This window comes from Monodelphis domestica, chromosome 6, assembly GCF_027887165.1.
Source record: "Monodelphis domestica isolate mMonDom1 chromosome 6, mMonDom1.pri, whole genome shotgun sequence".
Lineage (NCBI taxonomy): Eukaryota > Metazoa > Chordata > Mammalia > Didelphimorphia > Didelphidae > Monodelphis > Monodelphis domestica.
In genome coordinates this window covers 267,796,774-267,820,946 of record NC_077232.1, presented here as the reverse complement: position 1 = coordinate 267,820,946, position 24,173 = coordinate 267,796,774, and the positions used below count along the sequence as shown (strand labels likewise).

At 36.4% G+C, this 24,173-nt stretch overlaps 1 protein-coding gene across 4 annotated transcripts in view; it reads left to right on the top strand.

Moving 5' to 3' along the window:
• Nucleotides 1-24,173, top strand: part of HELQ (helicase, POLQ like) — a 147,334-nt gene that overhangs the window by 89,502 nt on the left and 33,659 nt on the right. For 3 of the 4 annotated variants that reach the window (XR_008913010.1, XR_008913008.1, XR_008913013.1), the window contains one exon: nt 13,333-13,463. The exons of the other annotated variant lie outside the window; for it this stretch is intronic. The gene's annotated coding sequence lies outside the window, so the exon portion shown is untranslated. Of the gene's footprint in view, nt 1-13,332; nt 13,464-24,173 lie in introns of those variants that run through there. 4 annotated transcript variants of the gene reach the window in all.

Below are 24,173 nucleotides of genomic sequence, written 5' to 3'. Positions count from 1 at the left end.
TTTTTGTAAATATTCACCCATTTCACCTAGATTGTTATAATTATTGCCTTAATTTCCTCTTCATTAGAGGTGAGGTCACCCTTTTCATCTTTGATACTATTAATTTGATTGTCTTCTTTTTTTAAATTAGGTTAGCCAGTATTTTATATATTTTATTTGTTTTTTCAAAGTACCAGCTCCTAGTATTATTTATTAGTTCAACAGTTATTTTACTTTCAATTTTATTAATTTCTTCTTTGATTTTTAGGATTACCAATTTAGTTTTTATCTGGGGATTTTTAACTTGTTCTATTTATATTTTTTAAAATTGCATGCCCAATTCATTGACCTCCTCCCGCTCTGATTTGTTGATATATGCACTGAGGGATTTAAATTTTCCCCAAGTACTGCTTTAGCTGCATCCCATTGATTTTGATATATTGTCTCCTCATTGTCATTCTCTGACTAGGCAAAGAAAGTAAAAGATAAAAACAGACCATAATGCAATAAAAATCACACTCAAAAAGGGCTTATGGAAAGGCAAATTTAAAATTAATTGGGAACTAAATAATCTAATTCTTTAAAACTGGTGGGTCAAAGAACAAATCAAAGAAACAATTATTGGATTAGGTTGATGGAGCTGACCTATTGTATTAATAAGCCCTGAGACTAGATTTTCTCCAACTTCCAGTAGAGGCTGAAGGTGAAAGTGAATTTATGGAGGCTAAAAGTAGTTACCCTTGGTCCTCCTCTCCACTCCTTTCTGCCAGCCGCTTCCCTGCTAGTTGCCTAGTCAGAGCCCTGAGCTTCCCATAGTGGTACTAATGTACTCTGCTGAGCTTGCAGCCTTTGCCATAGGATCACAGTCAGCTAGATTCCTACCTTAAGTTTAGGCTTCTCTGTTCTCTAGAGGCTTCTTCTCTGCACTATTGATAAACTGGAATAAGCCAATTGAGGTGATATGCAGAGCTGAATATGCCCTGAGGCTAAAACTTTCAACTGCAGAGGCCTAAGACTGCCTGAGTCTCAGCACAGTAGGTAGGAGAAGGGTCCCGAGACCTTCCTTCTTTCTTTTCCTTAAACCCAAGAATTCAACCTTCTCTGCATATCTTTTAAGTTGAATAGAGCCAGAGGGTCCCACAACTCTGTCTTGTTGGATTTGTCCCTCTTGAAGCATGTTGTTTTTGATTGGTGTGGAAGGATTTTCATAGAGGAATTGATTTTTGCTGTTTCTAAACTGCCATCTTGATTCCACCCCCCCAAACCACAACTTTCTTAGGAAGCTTCTCCAAGGCCTGGTGCAGTGAAAAGGCCTTCATATTGAAACTCTAAGCTTTGATTTTTTTCTCTTCTACCTTTCTAACCTTTGATGAGTCATTTAATTTTGCCAGACTAATCTCTAAAATTAGTGGGTTGGACAAGATGACCTCTAAGATCTCTTCCTTAAGAATGAATGAGTCCTTTAAAGATGCAGAAGCAGGCAGCTAAGTAGCACAATGGATGAAGCACCAGGCCTGGAATTAGAAGAATCTGTCCTCAGACACTTGCTAGCTATGTGACCCTGGGCAAATCATTTAATCCCAATTGCCTAGCCCTTATCAATTTTTTTTTATCTTGGAATTGATGCTATGACAGAAGGAAAGGCTTTTAAAATTTTTTAAATTTAATTTAAAAATAATTTTTTAAAGTTGCTTAAGGAAAGTAAACCTCAAGAACATTGCACAGAATGAGTCACTTACCTATCTGCCCCTCATCTTTCTTCTGTATCCTGATGGCAGCCCCCAAGCCTACTGTTATCAGGGGAAGCATTCATGGACTCCAAGCCTTTCCTAGAGAGATGCTTCTCTAATGTTTTCCCATTAATGTCTAGTTTTTTTTAGGGGGTGCTGCAAAAACCTTATATTTCTATTCATATATATCCTTCCTCTTTCTCCACCCTGAGTCTGGAGCTCAGAGGACATCTAGAAAACAAGTTCCAGCAACTGGCAAAGTGAAAGTCAGACTACATTTGGAGAAAAAAGTCTGGGACTGTTGATTTGTTATTGGGAACAGCACACTTCTCATCTCTGTGTTTGTCTGCCCCGTAAACTAGGAAGAAACCTAACTTACTTGTCTATAAGGCTTTTATGACAACTAAATGTGGCAATGTGGGTAAATCCCTGAATAAATGATCAGACCTTGTAGAAATGTTTGCTCTTCATGTTACTTCTGGGTTTCTTAGAATTTCCCAAGAAAACCGTGAAATTAGCTTTCATTTCAGTTTGTGTATGAATCAAGTGCTAATTAGTTGTGATAACATTGGGTTGCCCCTGGAAAAGAGGAGCAATTCTAAAACTCTATGTCTATAGATTAAAAATTAGAAAAAGAAAGATGTTTTAAGGGAGGGAATATCTTTAGATTTTTAAGAGTATCTAAATGCAGTGGGTTGAAAAAAATTTTAGTTATTAAAAAAAACAAAAAAGCAAACAATAGTTGAAAACAAACTCTGGTTTTTACAACTATATTGTGTGTGTGTGTGTTTCCCATTCATCTACAGACCTAGTTCTGTACAGAGAAATTTGTTTTCTTACTATAAAGTACTCCTACTCACATTCTCTAAATGGCTTGCTCACATTAGAAACACACAGTAAGCAAAAAATCAAAAAGCAGCAGCAACAACAACAAAACCCAAAGTAACCCCACAAGCTTCAGGTCTGCCCCTGCTCTGATAGACAAAAGGGGGTTATTCTTGAGATTATCAATACAATTGCCTCCATTTTTACTATACAGTTAATTCATTCAAGGTGTATGTAGGGCTTAAATGCCAAACCATTAAGGATGTGTAAATTATTATCCAATGACTCAGTTTATTTAAATATATTAACAGAGTAATAATTTAAAGTAAACACTAAACTGTCCTTTTTCAGAAAAAGGACAAGTGTAACTATGCTACATCTTAATTGTACTAACTACTTTTTCTTCAAAGTGGCTCAGACGTATACATGTGTGTGTGTAGTGTGTGTATATATATATGTATATGTATATATATATATACATACATACTCTTTGGGAGCCGTCCAGCGGTCTCCATGAGGGTGAGGGTTCGCTCCGTCTAGATGTGACGATTCCATGGAGTAATGTAGATAAGAAGCACTGAGTACTCTGGCCCACACGCATAGGCGTCACACAGGGTTCTGCCAGAGCACGAAGGTTTGTTTATTATATAGGCTCACATCACCATTTTCCCAAGCTCCCTGTTCTAAACCTTATTTCTCAGAGACTTCATTTATTCAAGGTTAAAATTTTACCTATGAATTCTTTCCCTGGGAGCATGGTTTCTATTTTTGGTACATTTAATTGAAATCTCCCTATTTCTCCCAGACTCTTTGTCTTCCTGGATTTCTCCCTATGAATATGCCTTCTTTTTTTTTTATTTAATTTTTATTATCATGCAAAACACACTTCCATATTGGTCTTTTTTCCCCAAGCTACTTCATCTTTACTACATCATAGTTTTGGCAAATAAATCAAGGTGCGAGAGGGTTTATTTCACATTAATGCATTAACTGGATTTTTGTTCAAATAAATAGGGAGTTCTCTTTCAATATGATCTCACACTCTGGCCAATAAGAGGAAATCAAAGGGGATAGTCACCAATCAAGAGCATGAAGTCCAAAATGAAGAGATGAGATCTGAATTGGGACTGACAACAGACACCTTTTTTTTTTTGCGCCATTTTTTTTATTGTCATGCAAAGCATACTTCCATATTGGTCATTGTTGTAAGGGCAAACTCATACACAACCAAGACCCCAAAATAAAACCAAAGATACATTGATGTGAAAGAGGACTCCAAAAGTTCTTTCTCTGGAGGTGGATAGCATCCCCATCATAAGTCTTTTCAAGATTGTCCCAGATCAGTGCATAGAATATGCCTTCTTAATGTGCAAAGCACCCCTTTCACTTATCCTAGTTCTTATTTTTAAATTAGCTTTTCATCAGTATTTTTTGTGTCTTGCAGCTTCACAGTTTTTTCACTCATCCCCTATAGCAAGTAGTATTTTTTAAAGTATTTTTTAAAAGGGGGAGGGAGGGAAATCAGCACAACTGATCAATACATTGAAAACTAAGTATGAAAGATTCAGTATATTACACCTACGAACTTCCCACCTTCATGAAGGAATGGGTGGAAGGTGTCCTCTCATATCTCCTCATTCAGGACCTGTTGGATCTTTATAATTTTGTTACATTTACTTTTGATGTGTCAGTGTGTAATTCTTCTTTCCATTTACATTGTTATAGTGTCCTTTTTCTTTTGAATAAAATGTACCCATCCAGAGATAGCGTCTTGCCAAGGATTTCATTTTACCAGTAGGAGGGAGAAAAAGTAGATTTTTGCTAATTAAAAGAGGAAAAAACACTTAAAGGGGGGGAATAGTTTTGGAGAAATCTGGAAAGGCTTTATGAACAAATGAAGATTAAAGTAATCAAAACCAGGAGAACAATTTATACAGTAACAATAACATAATACAAACAATTTGAAAGACTTAATTCTGATCAATGAAGTGACTAACCATGGCATGTTTGCTACTTTCTGACAGCAAGGCATTGATTTCAGAATGCAGTATGAGACATATATATATATATGTGTGTGTGTGTGTGTGTGTGTGTATACATACTACATATATACATTATAAAATATATAATTAATATTTCATATAAATATATTGATGTATATTAGATATTGCCAGTGTGTTTCTTTTGTTTGACTATGAAATTTATTATGGAGAATTTGCTCTTTTTATTTTAAACCCTTACCTTCTATTAATACTGTGTATTGATTCTAAGGCAGAAGAGTGGTAAGGGCTAGGCAATCAGAGTTAAGTGACTTGCCCAGAATCACACAGCTAGGAAGTGTCTGAGGTCAAATTTGAACCCAGGACCTCCTATCTCCAGGCCTAACTATCTACTAAGCCACCTAGCTGTCCTGCTCTTTGTTTTTCCATTGGCTGGGGGGAGTGGGAGTCATGAGAATGAAAGGGAGGGAATATATTTTGCATTCTTGTTAATCCAAAACATTTTTTTAATTAAAAAAAATAAAGGAGGGACAGTGACATGAATTGAAATATTCTTGGGAAGTGCATTTGGCTATGTTAGGAGGAAGAATAGCTACTTGTAAATCTATGCTGGTCTAAGGGGTTTAAGATTGAACATTTCCCTGCTTAAGCTAGACTTGCAAAAGAACTTGGGTAGGGGAAATTTTTTTAAAATAAGAGATAAGATGCTTCTACTTATTTATGCTAAAATGGAGGCTTCTTTAAAGTTTGGGCTGCTCAAGTCAGGAGGGAAAATGAAGGACTTCCCTCTCTTTGCCCCCAAACCCCACTGAAGCTCTTGAACTTCACTCAGTGGCATTTATCTTCAATAGTGACACAGAGTCAACACTTGAAATTCTAGTGCAGGAATTAAAGGAAGCAGCTGCATGGTATTAATGGCCTTAGAATGACTGAGAATTCTAATTGCACAGTTGGCCCTTTGGGGGACAAAGGGAAAAACAAAAAGCACAAAAGGATATAGGAATTGGACGGGGCCAGCAAAACACTGTCCTTCCAGGCTCCAGCTATTTTAGTTGTGCCTTGCACGTGCTAGCACAGACCTTGGCCACTTTCGTATAATACAGTCCCTGGCTGCTTTTGGCCATGTGAATCACTGAAGAGCTCTTGTGCTTGAGATAACAAAGCAATTCCCTTACTGTGGGACAGTGACTGCCCTGGCTCTGGCCCCTTGAATTCCCATGAAGAGGTCCAAGGTGCAATGAGGGAAACAGAGACCAACTTTTGTCTTTGGTTGGTGTGACACGTAGGTGGTAGAAGATCCCAGATGGGACTCAATAGTATGGGACAGGAAGGAGCCTTGTTCAAAGGATGCTTGTTCAAAGGATCCTATCAAAGGTTCTTTGGGGGTTCTTTTGGAGCATGATTCATGATGAACATTTTTTGACCCTGATAACAGTCAGAAATGCTTGTTTCTGGACCTGCGATCTACTCTCCTAGTAGGGATAAAGGATATTTTGACTTGATCAACTTTTTTGTAAAACCAAGTTTGTCTGTTAAAGATTGTGAAAAGGAGTGTAAAGCCTTCCCCAAGAGGCTTACCTTCAATATTTTAGAGGATTTAGATTCACTATAGATTAATAACTTTTTTTTTTTAAACTATCTGTCCTGTGAAGCCATGTTAGCTAGCTTGGGAATGTAATTATCAGGTACCTTCAAAGTGATGGGGATCTCCCAGAGGCTAAATCACCCCTGGTGGCACCTCCCATAGCTGCTACTGAAGATTGACTGGGGCTCTCACTTTCCACCCAGATTCACACATTTCTTTTTATTGTCATGCAAAATATAGTTCCATATTGGTCATTGTTGTAAGGGCACACTCATATAACAAAAACCCCCAAATAAAGCTATAAATATACTGATGTAAAATACAACTCCAATAGTTCTTTCTCTGGGGTGAATGGCTTTCTCTGTTTAGGAATTGTCCCATACCAGATTCACACATTTCCCCAAGCCTCTCTGAGGATTAGTGACTTAAGTCACCTTTTCTTTACATAGAGAAACAGTTATACATAGAGAAACAAGCACCCAGCATCAAGCTACTTGGCCATCTACAAGAACTGGATTTCCTACAAGCCATTTCCAAATTGACAAATGGTCAAGAGGCATGAATAGGCAATTTTCAGATGAAGAAATCAAAACAACCAATAATCATATGAAATAATGTTTTAAATCCCTCATAATTAGAAAAATGCAAGTCAAAACATCTCTGAGGTACCACTTCATACCTAGCAGATTAGCCTATATGACAGTAAAGGAAAGTGATAAATGTTGGGGGGGATGTGACAAAATTGGGGCACTAATGCATTGCTGATGGAGTTGTGAATTAATCCAACCATTCTGGAAGGCAATTTGGAATTATGGTGAAAGGGTGCTAAAAGATTGCATACCCTTTGATCCAGCCATTCCACTACTGGGTTTGTATCCCAAAGAGATAATAATGAAAAAGGTTTGTACAAAAATATTTATAGCCTGGCAAAAAAATGGGAAATGAGGGGGCATCCCTAGATTGGGGAGTGGCTGAACAAATTGTGGTATCTGATGGTGATGGAATATCATTTTGTTGTAAGGAATGATGAACTGGAGGATTTCTTTATGAGCCAAAAGAAGCTTAGTGAATTGATGCAGAGTGAGATAAGTAGAACCAAAAGAACATTGTACACAGAAAGTGAAACACTGTGGAACTATCCAATGTAATGAACTTTACTATTAGTCACAATACCTAGGACATTCTAGAGAAACTTATGAGAAAGAATGCTATCCACAACCAGAGAAAGAACTGTGGGAGTAAAAATGCCAGAAGGAAAACTTAACATCTATCATTTGCTTATATGGGTATATGATTTGGTATTTTGGCTTTAAAATATTGCTCTATTGCAAAAATGAATAATATGAAAATAGGTATGTGATAACATTTGTACAACCTAGTGAAATTGCTTGTTGGCTCTGGGAGGGGGGAGAGAAAAGAGGAGAGGAAAAAATGAATCATGGAAACATGGAAAAAGGTTTAAAAAAATAAAATTTTAAAATAAAGAATTGGATTTCTTAGCCATCAATAATCATTTGAAAAAATTTCTAAGTTTTCACATGTGATTAGAGAAATGCAAATTAAAACAACACTGGAGTACCATCTCACACCTATCAGATTGCCCAAAATGGCAGTAAAGAAAAGTAGTAAATGTTGGTGGGGATGTGACAAAGTTGGGACACTAATGCATTGTTGTCAGAGTTATGAATTGATCCAACCATTCTGGAGGGCAATTTGGGACTATGCCCAAAGGGCTATAAAACTCTGCAGAACCTATGATCCTATAATACCACTACTGGGTCTGTATCCCAAAGAGACAATAAAAATGCAGAAGGGCCTAATTGTACAAAAATATTTATAGCAGCTCTTTTTGTGGGGGCAAGGAATTGGAAATTGAGGGGATATCCATCCATTGGGGAATGGCTGAACAAATTGTGGTACATATTTGGTGATGGAATGTTACTGTGTTATAAGAAGTAATAAGATTATTTCAGAAAAAGCTGGAAAGATCTATGGGAACTGATGCAAAGCAAAATAAGCAGAACAAGGAGAACTCTAAACACAGTAACAGCAATATTGGAAGATGATTATCTGTGAAAATTTAGCTAATCTCAGCAATGCACTGATCTGGGACAATCTTGAAAGACTCAAGACTTTAAAGACTTAAAAATGTCTATCATATCAGTGTATTTACAGTTTCATTTTGAGATTTTGGTTGTGTACAATTTTGCTTTTATAACAATGGAAGTGGGTTTTGCATGACAAAAATAAAAATAAATTAGATTTCTTGCTTTCAACTCACTCCTCTTGTGGGGAGCAGGTCCAGAGTTGTGTGTATGAGGCCAGGGCTACGGGGAATCGATGGGCCAGGTAGCCATGGACCAGGGAAGGAGAATGAGGGACTGGTTTCAACAATCAACATTTTTGTGCAGTGGATCAGGGCAACTTGTCTTTGTAAGACAGCCCAAACCCATAGACTTTGCCCAGTGCCAGACCCTGGAATATACGCATGGTTCCCAAGAATGAGGACAAACTCTGAACTCTGACACTTGCCTCGAAACCTTCTGGTGTCTTTCTCCCAGAAATTTCCACAACCAGTCCCAAAAGTCCCAGCTCTACAATGACACGAGTTAAGGGATTCTGGGATTAAATGTCTCATCTCTATGGTAATAAAAAACAAATTTCAAATTCTAAATAAGATCTGTAGGTAAAAAATCTAGTAGTTATATAACTGAGCTTTTCTTAAATCTCCATGAACTGTTTCTGGCATCATTTAATTAAGTTCCAGTAATTCATACTGATTGAGTAGCTAGAAGAAGACTCTAGGGAGTCTACTTGATCACTTTTCATTGGCTTTGCCATATAAGATGAGGTAGCTTTTCACAATTATCCAAATCATGCCTAGATGCAAAAGTATGATAAGAAATAGGAAAAGCCAGCCAGAATTGCTTTTTTCTAAATGTTTGAAGAATTTTAAAAAGCTGGGGGAGTGCAGAAGGGGGAGAGTGTGACAGCAAGGTGACTCAATGGATTAAGAGCCAGGCCTAGAGATGGGAGATCCAGGGTTCAAATTTGACCTCAGACACTTCCTGGTTGTGTGACCCTGGGTAAGCCACTTAACCCCCATTGCTTAGTTCCTACCCTTCATCTGCCTTGGAACCAATACACAGTATTGATTCTAAGATAGAATGTAAGGGTTTTTTTAAATAAAAGAAGCCAAGGCTTTGTTAGGTCTAGAGTCAAAATGCTGATCTAAGATCAGAAAACAGAACTAAGTTCAAAGGGAAACACTCATTATGAGCTTGTAGTGACTCTCCAGTGCTTAAAGCAACACATGACAGGAAATAGAGATATTTCAGACCAGATCACCTACATCAGTTCTGTGGAGGTAATTAAGCTGTCATATAGATCTTTCCACAACAGTTCAATGGAGATGATTAGAAAAAATTCTCTTTTACAGGATCATCTATTAAAATTTTGTCAACAAAGAAAATTAAAACAAATGAATGAGATTCTCTAAAAGGAGTCATCCAGACTCAAAACATTTACCTTGTTCACCTAGAAACAAAATAAAACTTCAATAAAAATTCTTTAATGACTTCTCAAATCAATTAGAGGTAGACGTTACTTTAGAAGCCGTCTAATCAAATCCTTATTTTGTAAATCAGGAAACTGAGGCTAAAACAGGATGTCACTTGTTCAACATCACAGAGCTAGTAAATATCAGAGGCAGATTTGAACTTAGGGATTTTTCTTATTCTAATTCCAGCCTACTATTCATTATGCTGCCTTTCCAGAAGAAAGAAACCAAAATCCATATGCCTCACGAGTGCATGTCGGAACTCAGGCAACTCTCCTTCAAATCCCCCAGTAAAGAGTTTATAAGGCTTTCATTACCTTTGGTAGAGCCCCAGAGCTTAAAGGGAAATGATCTTTGATTTTTCCCCCCACTTATTTCATGTTTTGGATTCCTGATCAATACACCATATAACTGAGAGGATTTATTTTTTACATACTGAATTATTTCTGTTCCTGAGTTCAGAATTGAAGCTCAGACTCATCCCTCATTCCTTTGTTCCTAGGGAACTTCAAGGAATGCCCTTCCCTGGAGCCTGGTAGATAGATTATGAAATCTGTCTTCATCAATAAACAAGAACCAGTTTACGACAGATATGCCTGCATGTAGCAAAATAGAGTCCTTCAATCTCTCATTAAGAAGCATTACAGAAGAAAAATTTTGAGTGAGCAGAACTCAATTTCTTTTCCTAAATATTAGGGGACACGAGACCATTAGATGACTGACTGCCATCACCCAGGGGATGGGAGGGATTGAAAGTTTCTATGACTATCTCATTGGCTATTCACCAATTAGAGATGTCTTGAGGGTGTCCCAGGGAGGACTGAATAATGAGATCCTCATCTGCATGTGGGATCTGCATGTGGAAAGTTGGAGATCTTTGACTAATGAGAGAGATCATTGAATTATTCATTTATTGGTTATTACTAGCCTAATCTATAAATTGATTTTTAAAAAATGTTAAATCTTTACCTTCTGTCTTAAAATGAATACTTGGTATTGGTCCCAAGGTAGAAGATTGGCAAGAGCTAGTTAATTAGAGTTAAGTGACTTGCACAGGGTCACACTGCTGAGGTCAGACTTGAACCCAGAACCTCCCACTTCCAGGCCTGTCTCTATATCCATTGAGCCATCTAACTGCCCCAATAAATTGATTTTCTTACCTGGAAGCCAGTCTCTCAGAATTTTTAGCTGTCACATAACAAGTAGAGTAGAATTAAATCCCATCTTTGAAATTTGGATGCAAGCCTCTGTCATCCAAGTAAGCTATTTTGTTATTCCTGATGAACCAGAGTATAGATAGTAAAAAGAAAGAGTGCGAGGGAATAATTTGAATCCTGGGCTGTTTGAGAAGGGTAATCTGCATAAAGGCAATAGAAGAGTCCTGCACCCACTGCCATTGGAAGGGCCCCTGTAATAGAGCCCCCCTTCCTGTCTTTTGTATGAGAACTCTAAAGTGCTGCTGATTCAGTTGCCCCCACAGACTTGCCATGGTGAGGCCTGCCCTGGTATGGCCTGCTCTAGATTGTGTTCCACCCTCATCCCATTGTGACGCCCCTTTCCTGCCCACATTCTAAGTTATCTTAGGATGCAAAATTGTGTTGCCTCACCCTTTGGTTAGGTTCTTCCACTCTAGAATTTATTTTAAAGTTGTTTAGAGAAGAATTTGGGAGAGCTCCGGTAAGTTTCTGTCTTTTCTCCACCATCTTGGCTCCACCAGTTTGGATTAGTTCTGAAGTTCTCTGATTTCTTAAAATGAGGCTGCCATACCTCTTAGTCCTATTATAAGTGAATAGATTTCAAATAAGCAAGTGGAATGTTACCTCAAAATACATTATTGTGATTATTGGATCTAGAATAAGTCTTAAAGATCAACTTCCTCATTTGTTCAGATCAAAAACAAAGGCCCATGATCAATGACACATGTAAAACCCAATGGAATTGCGTGTTGGCTATGGGAAGGAGGTGGGAGGAGGGGAGAGAAAGAATGTGAATCATGTAATCATGGAAAATTTTTAATTAATCAATTAAATAAAATTAAAAAACAAAACAAAGACAAAGACCAAAAGACTTGAGGCAACCTGAACAATGTTACTATCATTTTACATCAAGACAAAGTATAAGAATGCCAGAGGAAAGGTAGGGAATTCTGGTTTGACTTCAAATTCTATTAAGGGCATCACTAATTTTCCAGTTTGCCAAGTTTGCCATCTCAGAATCATCACTGACTCCTCATTCTCCTTCACTCCACATATCTAGTCATTGCCAAAGTCACCCACACATTGACATTAGGGTCAAACTCAAATATAATCTGATCCCTGGGGCAGCATATTGACTTAGAAAACTACAAATTAACATTGTCTCTGTTGGGTTGTATTTTTAATTTAATTTTTAATTTTTAATTTTTTAATTTTATTTTTTAAACCCTTACCTTCCTTCTTGGAGCAGAAGAGTGGTAAGGGCTAGGCAATGGGGGTCAAGTGACTTGCCCAGAGTCACACAGCTGGGAAGTGTCTGAGGTCATATTTGAACCCAGGACCTCCCGTCTCTATGCCTGGCTCTCAATTCACTGAGCTACCCATCTCCCCCCGGTATTTTTAATTTTTAAAACATTTCTCAATTATATTTTAACCTTGTGTAGTCTGGAGTTAGCTCAGTCAGTTTGATACTTCTTACACCACTGTTAGGGGAGAAATACCTTCTCTCTCAATTCATGTGGTGGATAACTGCTGTCAAATATATATTTACCACAATGCAGAAATTACTAGGTAAAATTCTGGATTTTATTATTATGCTCAAGCAAAGGTTCCAGCCTTAGAGAAAACGTTATCCCTTAATAGGATTCAAACAAGTCCTCTTATGGACAAAATTATGTCAGAGTGACAGAGAAATAATTCATTTCCATATTGCAATCTTGTACATTGCTCTTGGTCCAGAAAAGTTAAAGAGAAGATAGATCCATAATCCTATATTTCCTCTAATGTCACTGAACAAATTTAGTGAAAGATAAAGTTATAATCTCATACATCCCCTAAGGAAATAAACTTCACTAAATAAACTATTAGGTAGACTAAGTCAGGATGTGAATTAAACTACATTTAGAGGATTCACAGACAGATTGAGAAAGAAGATTTATATATTGCCAAAGAGTAAGGGAAAGTAGAGATTCTTCCTCTGGCTTCTTATCTAAGGAATGTTTAAGGCCTTGAGTAAATTTTTACATCTCCCTGGGACAGATTTTAGTCAGGTAAATCAATATTAAGATGGACTTTCAGGGGCAGATAGGTGACTCAGTGGACTGAGAGCCAACCCTAGAGACAGGAGTTTCTGGGTTCAAGTATGGCCTTAGACACTTCCTAATTGGGTTATCCTGGGCAATTCACTTAACCCTAATTTCCCAGCCCTTACTGCTTTTCTGCCTTGGAACATTGGTTCCAATATTTGGAATATTGATCCCAAGATGGAAAGTAAGATGTTTTTTTTTAAATAATAAAAAAAGACAGACTTTTAGTTAACTAAAAATTATAAAAGGAATAGTTCCCAATCACCTAATAATAAAAGGAAATTAAAAATCCCTATATATAATCCCTATATAACCTTAGTTGAGATGTGCATAACCTTTGTTACTGACCTAGCTGATTCAGCTCTCTTCTCCAGGACCAGACTGTGTGATTGCTAATTGCAGTGTCTGGTTAACTACATTTGTAAGAGCCTGTTTCCATGGATAGCTACAGAACTGAATGAGGAGCCAGGAATGCCTAGGCTGATGTATGATGCCCCTGGAAGCCCATGAAGGTCACCTCGCCAGGCAACAGTATAAAATGATAGATTGCAGAGAAGTTGCCGACCTATGTTGGTAGAGAACCTCACGGAGAAGACAGCTGTGGATTGCAGGTTCGCTAATCTCATTTTTCTTTACATATTACTAATCCATTTCCGAATTCTGAACATTAGGATATATATTTTTTTAAACCCTTACCTTCTGTCTTCTTTCCCTTCTTAACCTATTTAGCAGGTGGAAACTGACCAAACACCAAGGGAATAAAAGATAAAATATTTTAAAAATATTTTTACTACTTTTTATTTTTATTTTTAATATTTTAATACTAAATTTTTTATATAATATATATTTATATAAATATATAAAAATTAATTTTTATTTTTAATACTAGAAGGAAGCCAGAAGTTTTACAGCTACCTCTAAAAGATGTTATATTCAGAAAATGTCTGTATAGTGACATCCTATCAAATGACTTAGACAAAATAAAAAGGAAGATGGCACTTATCAATTTCAAATTTAACTTCTCCAAATACAAGTGGTTTGAGAAAGATTTAGTCAGAAAATCAAGAGAAAACAAGTTTTATCCTATAGTGACCTCTTGTCCTTCTGAGGAATGATTTTTTTTTTTGGTATAAGTTTAGTTGGATTTGTCTTGTATAAAGTATGGGGAGCTATCTCCAAACAGTTGGAGAGCTATGACTGCTTCATAGGATAGGTAGAAGCACTATCTGACCCAACCAGACAAAGGTGATTTGTTCTTTTCCCCTCGGACAGGAAGGAGAACTATATTATATAATGTATCTATGAAACCAAACCCCAATCTTCACTTTCTCATATAATGACATTATTATAGGTAGCAAGGTGGCATTTTACCTTGAAAAAAGACCTGGATTTTGTTTGTTGATGTGGATATCAAAAAGGTTGTAGCTTGTGAGTTATTATGAAAAGTAAAACAGTTTTCTTCATTCTAGCTGTTTCTGGAAGATGAAATCAAGAATTTCCATACCCCAAATTCAAATTATGCTGTAACTTCCTAATATAACGATAGTGTTGGAACATATTCTTGCTTTTCAAATAATTATAGCAGAACTGACTAGTAGAAAGCCAGAAAAGCATGAAGGGACTAGTCTATGAAACACTTTGGATACCAAATAGAGGATTTTATATCTTATCCTGGAGGTGGTAGGTTACACTGAAATTTTTGAAGGAGGTGACATGGTCAGACCTGAATTTTAGGAAGATCATTTTGATAAATGACTGGAGGATGGACTAGAGTGAGGAAGAGACTTGAGACAGAGAGATCAACCAGGAGGCTATTGAAGTGGTCCAGGGGTCAGGGGATGCTGAGATGGACTGGAGTTGTGTCTGTGTCAGAGGAGAGAAAAATCAACAGGATTTAGGAGTCATTGTTCTTTGGGTTGTGAATCTGGGTAACTGGTAGAATGATGGTGTCCTTGACAGTAATAGAAGAGTTGGGAAATGACAGCAAATTGTATTAATATGGGTTCACCTCTGTTTAGGAGATTCCAAGGAATAGTATGTGGAAAGATGGCACTGGTCCTTATTTTATACATGGGTTTCCAGAGATAACATAGGGTTCAGGTATTAGTTTGAAATAAACCTAAGTGGAAACAAGCCTTGAAATGTGACTGTGACTCAGGAAGAGAGAAGGTGGTTGATGACTTTGTGCAACTCTGCCTCACTTGATCCAGTTCAAGGGCAAGTCAAGAAACCTCGTGATATCTATCATTGGTCCTCTTAGAAACAAAGAATGGGCAACAATGTCCAAAGCATCACTATAACAAAACTAATAATATTACAATAGGATGAATCAAAATATTTAGAATTATACTTGGAATATATCTTAATAATATACCTTTTCCTAAGTCTCCAAAACAATTCAGATGTTGAATAATATTAGAGGTTTGAATGAACATGTATGCAACATTCAGTTAATATTTATTTAAGAAATGAATTTCTTATTCTGTTGTCTTATGTTTAGTTGTATATGTCATGAAGTTGTCTGCTTCCTGGAAACATTTTTTCTTGGAAATTCAAAGTTAAAGGGATCTGTCCTTGACCACTGTCAAAAATTGTCCAGTTTGGTCTATTCAACCTGAGAGACATTTATCTCTGAATCACTATGTTGGTGTCTTTAACGGGAGTATCAATTGTTAACAATAGCTAGAATGGGCTTCATTTCTAGAGCAGATTTGCAGATGAATAAGTTTGCTTCTGGTATTCTACATCCAGTAAATCTACTTTCTAGGTTCCAACCCATTTCAAACCTGCTAGTAATAAGACTTAGTATATGTAATGGTTAGAATGGGTGGTTGCCAAAAATTATAATTAACCCTTAAGTCATAAGACTGTTAATAGCTAGAGTTATTAATAAGAAAAAGAAGAGAGAAATCTAGAAAGGACGTGAAGAATTTCCTAGCTTAATAATCCAGAGCCTAACAACTCAGTGTCTTTCTCCAAATCTCAGCCTCAGAAAATAACCCACCCCCCAGCTTCCTGCTGGTTCTCATCTTATAAATCCTTTCTACACCCACTAGCTTTCCTATATCACCCCCCCCCCAACTAATCACAATTCCTCAATTAGCCTGGCACCACCCTGTGGGATCAATTCCCTGGTTGCTGGTTGACCCAAATTAAAAACAAATGGAAGGGAAGCCTAAATCTCTGATTGATCAAATAAAAATACAAATTCTCCTCTCACATACAATTTAATAGAGATTTATGAAACCTTATCAGGTTTTGGCCTTCCAGAATTCATCCATGTTGTGAAAGTCAGTTCAAACCTTATAGACAACTTTACATGAACATCAAAGCTATAGGAAGAAAATCAAATTAAGCTACCTGCAACTCATTAAAGTTTGGAGTATTTTCATTTTTGCATGCCATTTATCTTTTTTATTTTTACCTGAATATTGCATGTGGTATAGATAATGCTAGCTATGAGCTAGAAGAAGACTCTTTAAAAGTATCCTTGAGGACCTAAGATGAGAGAGAGCCAGAGACTGATAAAGAAACAGAGAGATAGAGACAAAGAACCAGGGAGAGACAGAGAACAGGAAAAAAAATCAATCTCTCAAGAAAGTTCATGAAGCTTCAGGGTAAACATGGCGGCAGTTTTGATGCAAGACTTGTCCTCTCCTCAACATCCACTGATATAGACCATCTCAAAAGACCAAAAAAAAAATTCATAAGAATGAAGGGACTCTACAGTAGGGTGCAGCATTGAAGGTATATGGGATTTGGGCATTTCCACACTATAAGGGAGTGAAAAAACTCCCACCAAAATGTGAGCTGATCTACCCTCCCACACCCCACCTACAGAGCCAGAGTCAGAGCCAGCATGTGCCAGAATCAGCAAGTGAGCGAGGAGCACCTCTAGAGTGAGTAAGGTGCACCTCTAGGTCCTTGGGAGCTGACTAATGCCACCAAAGACCTATCCCTGACAGCAGCTACACCTGAAACCCCAGCAGGCTAAAAAGTGCAGACCATGGGCGCTCGTGGGAAGATAGCATAGAGAAGGGCAGCAAACAGCAGACGCTGCAGAGATTTGAGAGCTTGCCTCAGGCAAAATCCTTGCTCCTTAACTCTATACACAGAGAGCCTGCCCATCTCACTCAGGTTTCTGACTAAAAAGGGAAGGAAAAACCTCCACAGTAATGGCAAATTGTGCCCAGGATCAATAACCTCCCTCCAAGAAAAACAAGAAGAAGGGATTGACCCTGGAAAATTGTTATGGAGGAAAAACCCAGGCTACTGAGGAAATTCAAATAAATGCACCAAAACCTTCCAAAAAAAAAATTGAAATCATCCACAAACTCTTGAAGAATATAAATTGGAGCTTATCAAAAAGATGGAAGCCTTCTGGCAAGAAAAGTGGGAAATAGTTCAAAGAGAAAATAACAGTTTAAAGGACAAGAACTCCCAATTGGAGAAACAGCTGGAAGCCACAAAAAGCAGAATAGATCAAACTGAAAAGGAAAACCAGTATTTAAAGACCAGAATTAGGCAACTGGAAGCCAATGATCTTGCAAAACAACAAGAATTAATAAAGCAAAGCCAAAAGATTGAGAAAATAGAAGAAAACAAAATATCTCACTGAGAAGATGACAGATCAGGAAAACAGAGCAAGGAGAGACAATTTGAGAATCATTGGTCTACCTGAAAAGCCAGAAATAAACAGAAATCTTGACAGCATACTACAAGAAATCATCCAAGAAAACTGCCCTGATGTCCTTGAAGAAGGGGGAAAAAATAGACCCTCTACACTAAATCCTCAAAAGACAACTCCCAGAAATGTAATTGCCAAATTCAAGAACTTTCAAGCTAAGTAGAAAATTCTACAAGAAGCCAAAAACAGACAATTCAGATACCAAGGAGCACCAATCAGGATTACATAAGACCTGGAAGCTTCCACACTAAAGGACCTCAAGACTTGGTATATGATATTCAGAAAGGCAAGAGAATTGGGTCTTCAACCAAGGATCATCTATCCATCAAAACTGACTATATACTTCCAGGGGAAAGTATGAGCATTCAACAAAATAGAAGATTTCCAAGTATTTGTAAAAAAAAAAAGACCATAACTAAGTGGAAAGTTTGATATCCAAACACAAAGATCAAGAGAAACATGAAAAGATAAATAAGAAAGAGAGGGAAAAGGGGGAAAAATCTTTTTTTGATTCAAACTTTCTTCTTTAAGGGCTACAATTAGGTCAAATTATATATATTAATATATGGGGGAAATGTTATTTGTAACTCTCAAAAATTATATTCACTATTATAGTAATTAGAAGAATCATTCACAGGAAGAGATTGGGGTAATAAGTGCTATAAGATGATATGCAAAAAAAGAAAAAGGGAGAGGGACTATCGAAGATGGCACCAAGAGATACCTGAAGAAATAAAATAAATAGGATAATCTTTATCACACAAAGATACGCATGGGAAGGGGAGGGGAAGAATACTCTTATAAGAAGGATAGGAAGAGAGTGCTAATAGGTAATACTTAAACCTTACTCTCAGTGAAATCAATTCTGAGAGGGAAGAGCATCTAGATCCATTGGGGTCTTGAATTCTATCTTATCCTACAGGGAAAGTGAGAAGGGAAAACTAAGGGGGTGTGGGAGTACAAAAAGGGAGGAAAAGAGAGGGGGGAGGGAACTTAAAAGACCCTAAAAAAACAGGAAGAGAACAAAAAGGGAGGGGCCAGAAAGGGAAGCATATTAAGGGAGCGGATTAGGGGGATTGATTAAAAGTAAACAACTGGTTTAAAAAGATATAGCAAAAGAAGAAAGGGCAGAACTAGGAGAGGATATCAAAATGCTAGGGAATACACAAGTGACAATCATAACTTTGAACATGAATGGGATGAACTCACCCATAAAACGAAAACAAATAGGAGAATGGATTAGAATCCAAAATCCTACCATATGTTGTCTACAAGAAACAAACCTGAGGCAGGTAGATACTCACAAGACCAGAATTAAAGGTTGGAGCAAGACCTATTGGGCCTCAACTGATACAAAGAAGGCAGGAGTTGCAATCATGATATCTGACAAAGCCAAAGTAAAAATAGACCTGATTAAAAGGGATAGAGAAGGTAAATACATCCTGATAAAAGGAGTATAGACAATGAGGAGCTATCAGTAATCAACATGTATACACCAAATGGTATAGCATGCAAATTTCTAAAGGAGAAACTAGTAGAAAGAAGGAGGAAATAGATAGTAAAACTACACTAGTGGGAGACCTGAACATAGAATCACAATCAAATTTAGATAAATCAAATCAAAAAATAAATAAGAAAGAGGTAAAAGATGTGAATGAAATCTTAGAAAAATTAGAATTAATAGAAATATGGAGGAAAATAGGGACAAAAAGGAATACACTTTCTTTTCAGCAGCAAATGGTACATTTGCAAAGATTGACTATGTACTACATCATAAAAACATGGCAAACAAATGCAGAAAATCAGAAATAATAAATGCAACCTTTTCAGATCATAAATCAATAAATATAATGATCAGTAAGGGTACATGGAGAGCCAAATCAAAAATTAATTGGAAATTAAATAATATGATTCTCCAAAATCAGTTAGAGAGAAAATCATAGAAACAATTAATAATTTCATTGAAGAAAATGACAATGATGAGACATCCTTTCAAAATCTATGGGATGCAGCCAAAGCAGTACTCAGGGGAAAATTTATATTCTTGAGTTCATATATTAACAAATTAGGAAGGGCAGAGATCAATGAATTGGACATGCAAATCAAAAAACTTGAAAGGGAACAAATTAAAAATCCTCAGAAGAAAACTAAATTAGAGATCCTAAAAATTAAGGGAGAAATTAATAAAATTGAAAGTGAAAGAACTATTGAACTAATAAATAAGACTAGAAGCTGGTATTTTGAAAAAACAAACAAAATAGACAAAGTACTGGTCAATCTAATAAAAAAAAACGAAAGAAGAAAACAAATTAACAGTATTATAGATGAAAAGGGAGACCTCACCATCAATGAAGAGGAAATTAAGGCAATCATTAAAAACTATTTTGCACAATTATATGGCAATAAATATCCCAATCTAGGTGAAATGGATGAATATTTACAAAAATATAAATTGCCTAGATTAACAGAAGAAGAAGTAGAATTCCTAAATAATCCCATATCAGAAAAAGAAATTGAACAAGCCATAAAAGAACTCCCTAATTAAAAATCTCCAGGGACTGATGGATTCACAAGTGAACTCTATCAAACATTCAAAGAAGAGCTAATCCCAACAAACAATTTGACATAATAGGCAAAGAGGGAGTTCTACCAAATTCCTTTTATGACACAAATATGGTACTGATTGCAAAGCCAGGCAGGTCAAAAATGGAGAAAGGAAACTACCAATCTCCTTAATGAACATAGATGCAAAAATCTTAAATAGGATATTAGCAAAAAGACTCCAGCAAGTCATCACGAGGGTTATTCACTATGATCAAGTGGGATTATATCAGGAATGCAAGGATGGTTCAATATTAGGAAAAGCATCCACATAATTGACCATATCAACAAGCAAACCAACAAAAATCACATGATTATCTCAATAGATGCAGAAAAAGCCTGTGACAAAATACAACACTCATTCCTACTGAAAACACTAGAAAGTATAGGAATAGAAGGGCCTTTCCTAAAAATAATAAACAGTATTTATCTAAAACCATCAGCTAACATCATCTGCAATGGGGATAAACTAGATGCATTCCCAATAAGATCAGAAGTGAAACAAGGATGCCCATTATCACCACTATTATTTAACATTGTACTAGAAACACTAGCAGTAGCAATTAGAGAAGAAAAAGGAATTGGAGGTATTAAAATGGAAAATGAGACCAAGCTATTACTCTTTGCAGATGATAGAATGGTCTACTTAAAGAATCCTAGAGAATCAATGGAAATAATCAACAACTTTAGCAAAGTTGCAGGATACAAAATAAAGCCACATAAAGTCATCAGCATTTCTATACATCTACAACCCATCTCAGCAAGAATTAGAAAGAGAAATTCCATTTAAAATCACCCTAGACAATATAAAATACTTAGAAATCTATCTGCCGAGACAAACACAGGAACTAAATGAACACAACTACAAAACACTCTCCATACAATTAAAAGTAGATCTAAACAACTGGAAAAACATTGATTGCTCATGGACCAGCTGAGCTAACATAATAAAAATGACCATCCTACACAAAATTATTTATTTATTTAGTGCCATACCTATTGAACTACCAAAAAACATTTTTACTGAATTAGAAAAAAACATAAAAAAGTTTATTTGGAAGAAAAAAAAAGCAAGGATATCCAGGGAAATCATGAAAAAAAAATGCGAAGGAATGTGGCCTTGTAGTCCCAGATCTCAAACTATACAATAAAGCAGTGGTTATCAAAACAATATGGTACTGGCTAAGAGACAGAAAGGAGGATCAGTGGAATAGACTTGGGGTAAGTGACCTCAGCAAGACAGTCTATGACAAGCCCAAAGATCTCTCACCTTTTGGGACAAAGATCCACTATTTGATAAAAACTGCTGGGAAAATTGGAAGACAATGTGGGAGAGATTAGGTCTGAATCAACACCTCATACCCTACACCAAGATAAATTCAGAATGGGTGAATGACTTGAACACAAAGAAGGAAACTACAAGTAAATTAGGTGAACACAGAATAGTATACATGTCAGACCTTTGGGAAAGGAAAGATTTTAAAACCAAGCAAGACTTAGAAAAAGTCACAAAATATAAAATTAATAATTTTGATTACATCAAATTAAAAAGGTTTTGTACAAACAAAACTAATGTAACCAAAATGAGAAGGGAAGCAACAATATTCATAACAAAATTTACAAAGAGCTAAATCTATTGTACAAAAAATCAAGCCATTCTCCAATTGATAAACGGGCAAGGGACATGAATAGACAGTTTTCAGTTAAAAAAATCAAAACTATTAATAAGTACATGAAAAAATGTTCTAAATCTCTTATAATCAGAGAGATGCAAACCAAAACAACTCTAAGGTATCACCTCACACCTAGCAGATTGGCTAACACGATAGCAAAGGAAAGTAATGAATGCTGGAGGGGATGTGGCAAAGTAGGGACATTAATTCATTGCTGGTGGAGTTGTGAATTGATCTAACCATTCTGGAGGGCAATTTGGAACTATGCCCAAAAGGGCACTAAAACACTGTCTACCCTTTGATCCAGCCATAGCACTGCTGGGTTTGTGTGGCAAAAATTGGAAAACGAGGGGATGCCCTTCAATTGGGGAATGGCTGAACAAATTGTGGTATATGTTGGTGATGGAATACTATTGTGCTTAAAGGAACAATCAAGTGGAGGAATTCCATGTGAACTGGAACAACCTCCAGGAACTGATGCAGAGTGAGAGGAGCAGAACCAGGAAAACATTGTTCACAGAGATGGGTACACTGTGATACAATCGAATGCAATGGACTTCTCCATTTGTGGCAATGCAGTGATCCCGAACAACCTGGAGGGATTTGTGAGAAGGAACACTATCCACATTCAGAGGAAAAACTGTGGGAATAAAAACACCAAAGAAAAACAACTGCTTGATTACATGGGTTGAGAGGGATAAGATTAGTGATATAGACCCTAAATGAACATTCTAGTGCAAACATCAGCAGCATGGAAATAGGTTCTGATCAAGGACACATGTAATACCTAGGGGAATTGCATGTTGGCTACAAGGGGTGGGGAGAGGGGAACAATATGATTCTTGTGACCAAGGAATGATGTTTGAAATTGACCAAATAAAAAAGAATTAAAAAGGAACAAAAATGAAAAGAAAAGTTCATGAAATAAGATATAATTTTTATGATTTGAAGTTTAAGTAAACATTTAGCCACAATGTTAAAACTAATTTTTTACTAGTAGTAACTTTCCAATGTTGAACTAATTTGAAAACTGACTTTTTTACCAAGAAATTAGACCACACTTTGGATTTAAAAAAAAATAAATTTTACATCCTTTTAAATATATTTTCACAGATGGAAATGCTTTGGACAAGCGGTCCATCTACTGTATGAGTTTCAAATTGAGACAAACTTTTCCTTAAAGGGAAGTGCTTTAGGATTGTGTGACTTTAAGGACCAATTCAGTTTATTGAGCCTATATCCAATTAAGGAGAGTTGGGGAAGTGATTTGCTTAAAGAAAACATCAATTTCTACCGAGTGAGTAGCAGAGGATACTGGATTCTATATTTACTTTCCATGTATCTCCTTGGACAGGAAAGCTACTGGATTTATCTGATTTTCTTTCTAAAACTATAAAAATATATTGTTTTGCTGAGTCATTCTTTGTTTTACAGGATGTCAAGTTAATGATTTTAAAAATCTCATTGAACCCTTCCCGACCTAGTATGTGACAAGGAGCTCTTTTTCTGGTTATCCTGAGGCAAAGAAGTATTTCCACTCTCATTTATCACTGTACTGTGTGTGTGTGTGTGTGAGTGTGTGTGTGTGTGTTTGTGTGTGTGTGTGTGTGTGTGTGTGTGTGTGTATAGTGTAAGTTGTTTGTGAAGAAGATGGGTATGCAAAAGAGATGCATTTTGTGGAGATTTTAAAAATTATTTAAATGTTTCTTGACATTCAATTAAAACAATTTTTTTTGTGTAAAATCTTCAATTCAACTTGAGACCTTAGAGACAGTAACTAAAGACAATTATTAAAACATGGTGGATATTCAGATGAACCTGAAAGAAATTCAGTAGTTTCTTATTAACTTCAGGATAAAAATTTAAGTCTATCAGGTAGGAAAATGATTTTTACTTGAGCTTTTATGTTGTTTTTCACTGGTTTAATTGCAGAAGTTCTAAGGCTACTAAAAGAACTATTGTTATCATGAGTTCTTTCAGCGTACCATTTTCTCAATGGAAAACATTCGAAAGCCAATCACAGGTCTCAGTTTTGAAAGGAAAACAGTCCAATTTTGTTTCTTTTCCCAAAGTCAAGAATATTAAAAATTAAAACTTTTACATTTATGTCCCATCACATTTTTATCCCATCCCACATTTGAGGATATGTGTCTTCCTCACCTTCAGGTAAGATGGAAGACAGTACCAACACAATCTTCTACATGAACGTAGAATTATTAAATCAATTGATAAGGAGACAACAGGTCTAAAAAAT